Genomic DNA, 10859 nt, shown 5'->3' with positions numbered 1-10859 from the left:
CATATATATGACTGAATCACTATGCTGTACACTGAAATTAACACAACATTGTAAACTGATTATACTTCAATTAAAAAATATTTTAATTGAAAATATATGGCATTGAAAAGCTATTCCTTTATATCATGGAAAAATCCAGATGGGAGTTTGTTCTGTCACCTCTATACAGTATTTTCTGAAATTTCTAAATCTGATTCAATCTGATTGTCCCTGTTGTTCCAAGTCCCTGCTTATTGTCCTGAATTCCTGATTTAATTCTGAGCTAACCGTCATTGACCTCTTGTATTTCCAGCAGAGCCGGGTTAACGGGCAGTAACAATTAACGATAAATGAGTTAGGCCTTAGTACGATCATTAAATGGTGCAATTTGTTTGGGACATCCAAAACATGTCCTTCCTGCTTTGGCCATAAATACCATCAGCTGCTCTCTCTCCTCAGTCAACAAAAATACTAACGTTTATATATAAAATAGATAAACAGCAAGGTCCTACTGCTGTTTTGTCAAAAAAAGAGAACTTTTTTTATTGACATATTGACTATATGTCAATAAAAAAAGAAAAAATATCTTGCTTTCAGGAAAGGCTCTGACCCCTTCATCTACAGCACAGTATAAATCTGTCAACATGATAGGCTTCTGAGGAAATTTATATCCTAAGGCATAGCCCTAATTGTTTCATGAAGAGCTTAACCACCTGTACAAGCAATTCGGTAAATGGAGGAATTCAGGAGGAGGCCCTGCATGTTAAATCATAGGGGAGAGAAATTTTGAGGGCGATTGAACACTGAGAATTCTCATCGCGGCTTAGCAAAAAGTGACTTAGCACATGTGTTTCAGTAATTATGAAGCATGGGGATGCTCACTGGCTCTGAAAGGCCTAGTCACCGGTGTGACAACTCCAGTGCTGGAGAAAGAGGCAATCAGATGAGGCAGGAATGAACATCTTTTGCCTTTGCAATCTGCTCATGCTTCCGGCAACTTCTCTTCTGGGAATGGGCGTCTGCTGTGCTGTGCCTTCACACCAAGGTTATTCATTGCTTTTTTAAGATGAGGTGTGCAGAGTTAATCAGGGGAAGGAGAGGGAGGGAGAGTGCTTATTAAGTAGCTACAGTGTATGCAGCACCTACAGGGGGCCTAGAATTTTGCATACATTCCTTTTAAAGAAAACAAAATTTTACTGAGAAATTCTACATCATTACAGAAAATTACAGACACAGAAAATTCCTGTATAATTCAGCACATATCATAAAATAGGATATTGCCAAGACCACAAAGGTCATTGTATACAGACCTACATCCAACCTCAGTACCACCTGCCCCTGCCTTAAAGGTTAGCAGAATGATGATCCCTTTCTTACTTTGCTTTGTAGATTTTACACGTATGCATGCATTTCCAGAAGTGACAGTGGAGCCGTGCTTCTTTCTGAACCATATATAAATGGAATCATGAAACATGGATTCTTTGGTATCTGGCTTCTTTTATTCAATAAAAAGTTATGTTTATGATGTATTTTTTTTCCATCTGAGACAGTAGTTTGTTCATTTCATTGCTATCACACTACATTATCTGAATGTATTACCATTCATTTATCCAGTCTACTATTGAGGAACTTTGAATTAGAACTACCAGGAATCACCTGCTATGAGCATTCTTATACAAGTCTTTTGAAGCACATGACATGCATTTCCATCAGTTATATATCTAATGGTAGAACTGGAGGGTGGGTAATCATAATATATATCTTCAACCTAAGTAAATATTAAAAGCCTCTTCTCCAGGTGATTGTACCAATTTACATCAACAATGTCGGAGAGTTCTTGTTGCTTCATATTCTTAGTAAACTTAGTATTGCAAGCCTTTTTTTAATTTTAGCCATTCAGGCAGATGTATGTCATTTTTCATTTTCCTGATTACTAATGAGATTGACATCTTAGTATTAGGATGTCATATTTTGGAAATGCCTCTTCGAGACTTTCGTCCATTTTTATAATTCCTCATTTGTTTAAACGATATCGCATCATAAATGTAATTACAAATATGCTCTCACTCTTTACTTACCTTTTAACTCTCTTGATGATTTCTCCTAAAAAACAAAAATACTTAGTTTTAATATAGTTAAATTTGTCAATCTTTTCCCATATGATGATCCTGTTCAAAAACAATTACCCTATTCTGAGGCAATGAAGATATTTTCCTACATTATCTTCTAAAAGCTTTATTGTTTTGCCTTTCACATTGAAGTCTACACTCTACCGGAGGTAATTTTTCTGTATGATGTGAAACAAAGGTCAGGTTTAATTTTTTTCAGTGTGAATATCCAATTGACCCAGACCACTAATCTTTACCAGTTTTATCATAAATTTAGTGTCCATAGATGCGTGGGTCTTTTTTCATTCTCTTCCAGTGGCCTATTTGTCTATCATATGCCGAAAACTACAGTCTTAATTGCTGTATCTTTAAACAAGCGGTGATATTTGGAAGCCCAAGTCCTCTTCCACTTTATTCGGCTTCAAGGACATCTTGACTACACTTGGCCCTTTTGCATCTTCACAAACTTTTAGAATCATCTTGCTCATCTCTCTCTCTTACACGTACACTAAACCTGATTACATTTTTATTGCCATTACATTAAATATAGGTATCAATTTGGAAAGAACTGACATCTTTACAGTAATGAGTCTTCCCATCTAAGAACATAATATACCGCTCCATTTATTTATTTCTTCTTTAATTTTTTCCATTAACATTTCCTCATTGAGATCTTGCACATCCTTTGTTAAACTGATTCTCAGTCACGTGGTTTCTAATAGTATGTTAAATAACATTTTATCACCTCATTGCTTTTTGCCAATGTATAACAGATTCTTAATATCAGCTTATATTCAGCAAACCTGCAAACTCTTGAAGGATTCTTTTGGATCTTCTAAAATCTTCCAAAAACAAGCATATCTATCATCTGTGAATAACGACATTACCATTTTTACTTTGCACTATTAATACTTTGTCTTTCCTTTTTTTTTTTTTTTTTGCTTTCCTTCCTTGGCTAGGAAGCCCAGTATATATCAAACAGAACCGGTGGTACCACCATTCTCATCGTATTTCCAGTTTCAAGGGAATGTTTTTCAACATGTCACCATTAAATATAATGTTGGACTTTTTAATAATAAATATTACTGTTGGATTTTTAGGTGTACTTTATTAAATGAAAGAAGTTCCCTCCTATTCTTAGTTTTTTCCTTTTTTTCATAAAATGTATAATGTATAATTGTATAATGACATCACTTTTCCTATATCTACTGAAATAGTCATATGAACTTTCTCTTATATTTTTTCAATGAAATTTACATATTCTGACTATCCTCAGCTTTACATGTGGCAGGAATCTCAGATTAAGGAGGGGCAGTATCCACTGGGGTTCAGGCAAGCTGAGTGGGGTTGATGGGTCAGTGAAGGGAGCTTTTCAGGAATCTGCTGCATATGAAGACATCCTGGCAAAGACTCCATGAAAGGAAAGAAACTAAACTGTTACAAAGCTTCAGTGTCCTAATGACGGGCAATTGTGCTGAGCACAGGAGCCTGTCTTTCAAATTTCACCTTTCAATCAGTCCTGTAGATGTGTATCCAGGTTCTAAGGAAAGAGAAGGAGGAGGATAAAAACCAAACAATTTCACTAACATTACACTTCTTGGATAGGCCTCGAACAAAGAGTCGTGCAAGAGAGGAGAAAAGCATTCCCCCTCCAAGCACGTTTCGGGCTTCAGAGTATATGGTGCGCCTTTGGACCTTCAAGACTTGGAGAATGTCAGCAGTGGTGGGAAAATGTCCAGCAAGAGCTCAGAGAGTGACGCCTGGGGACTGAGGCAGCCGTGAGCTGCAGGCACAGCTGTACCTCTTCTCTCAATAGCAACCAAGGGGAGCGTTACGGGCTGCATTGTATCTCCACAAAGTGCTGAGGTCCTAGCCCAAAGTACCTGTGAATGGGACCTCATTTGGAAATAGACTCTTTACCACTATTCAAGTTAATATGAGATCATTAGAGTGGGCCTAACTCCAATATGATTGTGTCCTTATAGGAAGGAGAAAGACACATACATGGGGAGAATACCAATGTGAAGACTGGAGTTTTGCTTCCATAAGCCAAGGAACTACTAGAAGCTAAGAATTCATCCCAAACCATACCCTTGTCTCACGCCTTCAGAGGGAGCATGGCCTTGATCTCAGACTTTAAGCCACCAGTTAAGTCACTTAGTTTGTGATACAGCAACTCTGGCAAACTAATACAAGGAGTAGCATGTATTGTCTTCTGTCCAAGTGATATCCAGTAGAAACAGGAGTGGCAGACAAGAGAGAGGGGACAGTCCATGACAGATATCCTATGGCAGCTGATGAAATTGTTCAAAAGCTCACAAGACATTCCTTGAAACCTGCAGAAATAATTGAAGAGGACTCCTCAGGCTGTTACAGGTCCAAATTCAGCAATAGGGAAAGAGCCAGTATAATGGATTAAGACTCAACATCATCAATACAAAACCCTGGAGTAAAGCAGAAACAATGTAACATTACGATGAGTAATGATGTAGTCTGCACAGTCCCCCTTCTACCTGGTGGCATGGAGCTGGAGCTCCGTTCACTTTTCCATGCTGTCTTGGCAGCCCCTTTCACCTTCATGGTTCTCAGTTTAAACTAGTTGCATGGAAATTTTGCTTGGAACTTACTCCATGATAGACTAGAGGCATACATGGTCAAGATTATATGCAAGAGTATTTGGGTGTTTGTTTATTTGTGGAGGGAGGTAATTAGGTTTATTTACATCTTTATTTTTAGAGGAGGTACTGGGATTGAACCCAGGACCTCATGCATGTTAAGCATGAGCTCTACCACTTGAGCTATACCCTCTCCCCAAGAGTAAATTAGTAGTTATTGCTACCTATAGTCATTTTTGAAAACTACACACAAGTAGTTTGGAATCAGGAATCACTCGATCAATTACTATCCCACATATATTTTATATAATTCACTGGGTTTGATCTACAAATGGGAAAATCCCCAAAGATGACTAAATCTCACCAAAAAAAAAAATCACTCATTCATGCAACTGTTAGTTTTTCTGTGGGTACCAAGTATATTCCACACATGGTGATAGAAGCCTGCCTTGTCCTCTATAAAATAGACCATTCTGATAGGACATCAGAATCCCAGAAAAACCACAATTTATAACTGAGTTTTTTAAACCACTTATTAAATAAATGAAAGCAGGAACATAGAGAAGTAAAGGAATTGATTCAATGTCTACAGAGAGCTGTAGAAGCCAGGTCTCTTTATTCTCTGGTCTAGAGAAATCTTTACTGAGGAGAAAGAGCGGGTCAAGGAAGGGGACATTGTGTGCTCATATATTTAAACCCAGCTGCTTCTGAGATTCTATTTTGTCTTTCTCCTCCTTTCCAAATCTACGTAGAGGCAAAATTAGGAAGTAGGCAACCGACCAAGGAACAAAGGTACAAGGGATTTTTCTTTGCAAAGTCTCCAATGACTTTGCCTCTTACATTTTCTACATCTTTCTTCCCCAGGTGCTTTTTCTAGCACCCCTGAGATGCCTAACAAACTCAATCCAACCCTTCAAAAACATACACGGATTTTGTTAACGCTCCAGAAAGCCTTGCCTTTTCTGCCTCATCCACCATGTTGCCACAGCAGCTGGGGCATGAAAGAACCACAGCTACAAGAAAGAAATGCACCTTCCCACATCGGATACAATATTTCTGGCAAATGAGATTTGCACGGTCACTTTAGCCTCATTTAAAGCTAGCTCAGTCTATGCTTTTTTCATACCTTTCTCAAAAACCTTTGAATGGTTACAATTCAATGATTTTAGAAGTTTCATTTTGACCTATTTTCCTATTCTTTTTTGAAAAATTAGGACAACATTATTTTCTTCCAAGACACCGTTAGTACTCTCGGGTTTCTTCGCACTAAGAATTGGAGGTTTCAGTGTGCAATGGTGAAAGAAAAAGAGCATGAGACTTAGAGACAGAGGCAGAAAAACTGATGCATTTCCAAGCTCCTAGGCACACCAGCACCTCTGTCTCAAGGTTGTCACTATTTATAACCCATTTGAAAAAGTGTTTAATAGGAAGTGCTTGAAAATGTTACCCCCTTTCCTTTTCTTCTTCTCCCCACCCCTTTTTTTTTCTTCTTTGGCTTGGTTTGAGTTCTGCAAAAAGTACCAGTTCAGGTCTTTAGAATAAAATGACTTTCAGGTCTCATCAAGCCCTGCATAATTCTGTGGAAACAGGAAAGAATACTATGCCTACTGCCAACGGAAGGTGCAGTCCCCAGGCTGAGGGCACCGATGAATGAAAAGGAGCATCCTTATCTCTGGAAAGGTCAAGCCAAGCTCAACTTCTCTTGACAACAAATCACCACTTCCTAGAACAGTTATGTTTCTTTGATGTTCATACCTTCCTCTACATCCCCATTATTTTTTTAAAATATAGAGGCCTCAAAAATGTACAAGACAGTCCTTTTTTAATTCTTGTGTCAGAACATGATGACCCACTGCCTACAGTCTCATGAGTTTGTACTCAAAGTAGGAGGAAATCAAAGACCAAAAAATGACACACCTAGATAGACTCTTTAGCTCTGGACAAAGAATCAATGTTGGAACATGCTGGAACATGGCTCATGTTGCTGTGAAAGAACTCAATCAGGTCTCAACCTACGGCAGAGTTAAATTAACAGAATGCTTATCTTTCAGAGTGTTCAGTTGGGAGTGGTCAAATTTTGATGCATTTTAGTTGGATACTAATTAGCAACTGGCTGACTGCTAAATGGACTGTCACCTTTCCTTTTGACAGTTTACTGAAAATTAGCCCCTCAGTGCCATATGAACATGAGGGAGACGGGTGGAGAGGGCTGGAACTAAAGATGGGATTTCATTTGGTGCACTTACGTGAGAATTTTTAGTGTGCCACTGGTATTTAAGGACTTCAGTAAATGCAAAAGAGGGGAAAAGGTTGGGAATGACAGACAGTGAGTTCTGCTCAGCAGGCATTCACTCTGTAGTCAAAGTATAAATGGATCTAGTTCTTTTTAAATGTTAATAAGCTTTTGCACTAGAGGAGATTTCATATGTAGCTGCCATAATATCAGGCACTGGCCTATTCTGTGGCTGCCAAGATGGATTGGATATTTGAAGTACTACCAATATTAGGTGAGAACCAATCCAAAAGAGGGGTTTAAATGTTAACACAAAAGGAAAACTTTTACATTTGGAATGAAAACAAAAAATATGAGTATTCATTTCATTCGCGTGTATTTCCTAACTAGTATTATTTTGATTTAGAATCAAATTTCAGTCCATCATTACAATAGCTAGCTTAGTGATAGAAAATGCATGAAAAGTAAGCTTGAGCATGAACTTAGGTAAGTAGCAACTCTATGTCCCTTAGAAAAAAAAAGACTTTCCAAAGGAGGTTACTGTGACATTCCAGGATTTGGATCTCAAATCATCACAATGCCATCGCTAACTTCTTAGGCAGCAAAGTTGCAGTGACAAAGTGACATGACGTCAGAGAGAGCGGTATTAATTGGGACCTAACAGAAATCACATGATATTTATCCTGACTTCTAGAGACAGAATCAAACCCAGCTTAGGCAGATTTTACTATTGGAATTACAACAATGTGAAGGTAATCCAATATGCCTTTATTCTGTGTTTGCTCAGATCTGGATGCTAAGGTCACCTGGGCTAAAAAATGGTCCCTATCTAGTCATCTGGAAAGAAAAGAGTGGGTTTTGAAAGCAAAACAACATACTAAATTTCATCTCAAAAACAGGTATGATACCCCAAAATAAAAACATATGTTTACATTAGGGTAATTAAAATATTTTTTAGTGCTTCAAAACACACACACACACACACACACACACACACACACACACACACACATGATACCAGAATTTAAAAGAAACATTGAGGGGGGTGGGTACGGCTCAGTGGCAGAAGCGCATAAAGTCCTAGGTTCAATTCCCAGTACCTCCATTATGAGTAAATTTTTTTTTAAAAACTAAGTACCCCCCTCAAAAAAGGAAGAAGGGACTTCTCCTGACTGATATTAAAACATATTATATAACTGACAAAAACAACTGACAACAAAGGGCAAGAATGGGAATATTCAGAAAAAAAGGGATGATCATATTCCTGTGATTTTTCATTTCATGTTCCAGGGAAAACTGTAAAAGGCAAGAACATGAGACTGACCTTGCTTACTGCACAATTCACATCAAGTTAAAATACCAGAGGGCCTACACTTCTGGCCAGATATCTGGACCCTCTAATATTGGACAGTTATTTTCTAGAAGCACTTTTAATTGTACTTGTAGAGTCAAAGGCCACGTCCACACTTCCTGTTCAGAGATTAGAATGTGCTTGGAAGGGAGCGGCTATCCCCAGTCTCCATCACTTGAGGAGGAGGCACACACCGGGGCAGGTAAAGCTCTTGACCTTTCTCTGGACCAGTGATGGGTAGGCATGGATCTCTACTCAACTCAGGATTGTGAAGGTAAACACAGAACTATTCCAAAAGGTAGGTCCAGAAGTGATACTAGACGAGCAAGGGCTGCCCCATCAAGGAAATGTGTCGACTGCACTTTGAACCTGAGAGCTCTGAGAAAGGTCACGTCCAATGTCAATTTTATGGCCTCTCTATGGCATGCCGCCCTTCTGTGTTCATCAAACATTTTTCAAAATAATAAAAGTTATAGCCTGAGAGCATTTACAAGAATGTACGAAATAGTGTTTTCTATAACAGGAAAGGCTGGAAACAATCCAAATGTCCGTCAACAGAAAAATGGATGAATAAACTGTGGTACATTCACATACTAGAATGCCATACATAAAAAAAAAGATCTTGATAAGGGATGGATACATATATAAGAGATATAACTGTCAAGAAAAGCAAAGGAATGACAAACTTGGAATTTAAATCAAGGATTAACTCTCAGAGGAAAGAAAAGGGATACAATAAAGATAGACACAGAGTGAACTCCAACATTAATGGCATTACTCTGTTTTTTAAAGTGGATGGTAAGGACTCTGGTGTCTTTTTATTGGCATCCTTTGTATTAGGATCAGCCAACTAAAGCCCATGTGCCCAACCTGGTCACCAGCAGGATGCTTACATGTGGCCTGAGAGGGTGAGAATTTTTTTTTTTTACTTTAAAAAAAATCTTTAAAAAATATCTTTGTTTGTCTGGGGGGGGGTTAGGTTTGTTTGTTTGTTTGTTTGTTTTAATGGGGGTACTAGGGATTGAACCCAAGACATCGTGCATGCTAAGCATGCACTCTACCACTGAGTTATAGACTCTCCACTTTTTTTTTCTTACATTTTTAAAACTTTGTTAAGGAGCAGGAAGAAACTCTGTAACAGAGGTGTCCATGGCCTTCAAAGCCTAAAATATCCATTATCTGGACTCTTACAAAAAAAAAGTTTGCCAGCTCCTGATATACCTACTTATACATGGTTTAATATTTTTAAAACATAGTTCATAATACATATTTTTTAACTTACTGCCTGGCCTCTACTGTGCTGAAGGAAATTGAAGGGAAGATCTGGCTGACAGCAAGATCGGAGATGTTTACATGCAATCATGTGAAATAATGAGTTACCTTTTTCTTTCCCTACCAGCTCCACACAGCGACTCCTAAGCAAGATGACCTACATTCCTAAGAACTGCATACCAGGTGTGAGACAATAATCACTAGAAGTCAAAGCTGGCCCCATGGTAACTGATTCCTCTTTCTTCCCCAGAGGAGGAAGTTTCAAGGGGATTGGAAAGGAAAGAGAGAAGATAAGGGTTAGTGGAGAATGAAAGCAAAATACTTGATACTCTTGATGCTTCTAGCTTTCCTAGGATCTGCCCGTCAGGACCTCATCAAAGTTAGGTGGTTCCCAAGGGTGGAAAACGGCCATTTCCTTCCCCGTTTGTTTCTTATTTGCTCCTCATTTGCTCCTCCATAGATGAGGAAGACACAGGATGGGGTGGAGTGGGTAACAGCGGACAGCACCGAAAGAAAATTCAGGAATATACTCCTCCCTGCCCTCACCCCCATCTCAAGGCAAAGACACTTACATTCCTGTACCTCCGGGTCCAGAGAAACCCAGCATAGCTTGCTGAGATCACAAGGAATAAATTAATTGCTGTCTCTATGCCTATTTGAAGGTTGTCTGGCAGAGCAGGGAGATTCCAGAAGCAAAAGTCAGAGAAGGTGTGCCTGTTGGGAGTGAGGGGGTGGGTGAGGAGAGGTTCGGCCTTCTTAGGATCACCAGCCAGTGTGGGACGCCCGGTGGACAGCCAGAGTACTTACACAGCCACCCTTTGAAACAGCAGGAGGTGATCTGGAGCAGGCAGAGGGCGACACAAAGCTCTGTGTTCTTGAAAAATGGATGCTGACCGGTGGAAGATGAACAAAAACACCAAACACTGTGTATTTAGTTTCTGACTCACAGATGGTTAGCTACTTAATAATAACAAACAACCTCCTAGTCCCTAATTATTAATAATGAAATACTTCATCAGAAGAATTAGACAAACATTCCTCATGGATGAGAAATTACTGTCACACTCTCTTTCTCAATAGCCCAGCCTCCTCTCCATATGTGAGTTATATTTCAAATGGCCATAGAATTTATATGGAATTTTTTGAGAGTAAAGAATGTTCTCTTAATAATTTTGCCAGACTAGGTTCTGTCTAGAGCAAACAGAAGGGCGTGATTACCCTAATAATACCCAAGCCCTTTCCACTTTAACCTGGAAGGCTTTGTAAGGATAGAAGCTGTCATGAAGGAGGGCCTGTAATGC

General features: G+C 38.9%; 1 long non-coding RNA gene across 2 annotated transcripts in view; it reads right to left on the bottom strand.

The window, feature by feature from the left end:
• Nucleotides 1-947: 947 nt before the first annotated feature.
• The window catches only part of LOC140701145 (uncharacterized), a 107561-nt gene continuing 97649 nt past the window's right edge, over nucleotides 948-10859 (bottom strand). Inside the window, exons 1-3 of one of the 2 annotated variants that reach the window (XR_012080048.1) lie at nucleotides 10131-10176; nucleotides 2058-2082; nucleotides 948-1035 (exon numbers count right to left, since the gene is read on the bottom strand). This is a non-coding gene — a long non-coding RNA (uncharacterized lncRNA). Of the gene's footprint in view, nucleotides 1036-2057; nucleotides 2083-10130; nucleotides 10177-10859 lie in introns of those variants that run through there. The other variant, XR_012080047.1, reaches the window with a different exon arrangement.

This window comes from Vicugna pacos, chromosome 14, assembly GCF_048564905.1.
Source record: "Vicugna pacos chromosome 14, VicPac4, whole genome shotgun sequence".
NCBI classification, from domain to species: Eukaryota; Metazoa; Chordata; class Mammalia; order Artiodactyla; family Camelidae; genus Vicugna; species Vicugna pacos.
Note: the sequence above shows the minus strand (reverse complement) of the source record. Positions and strands in the feature narration are given on the sequence as shown.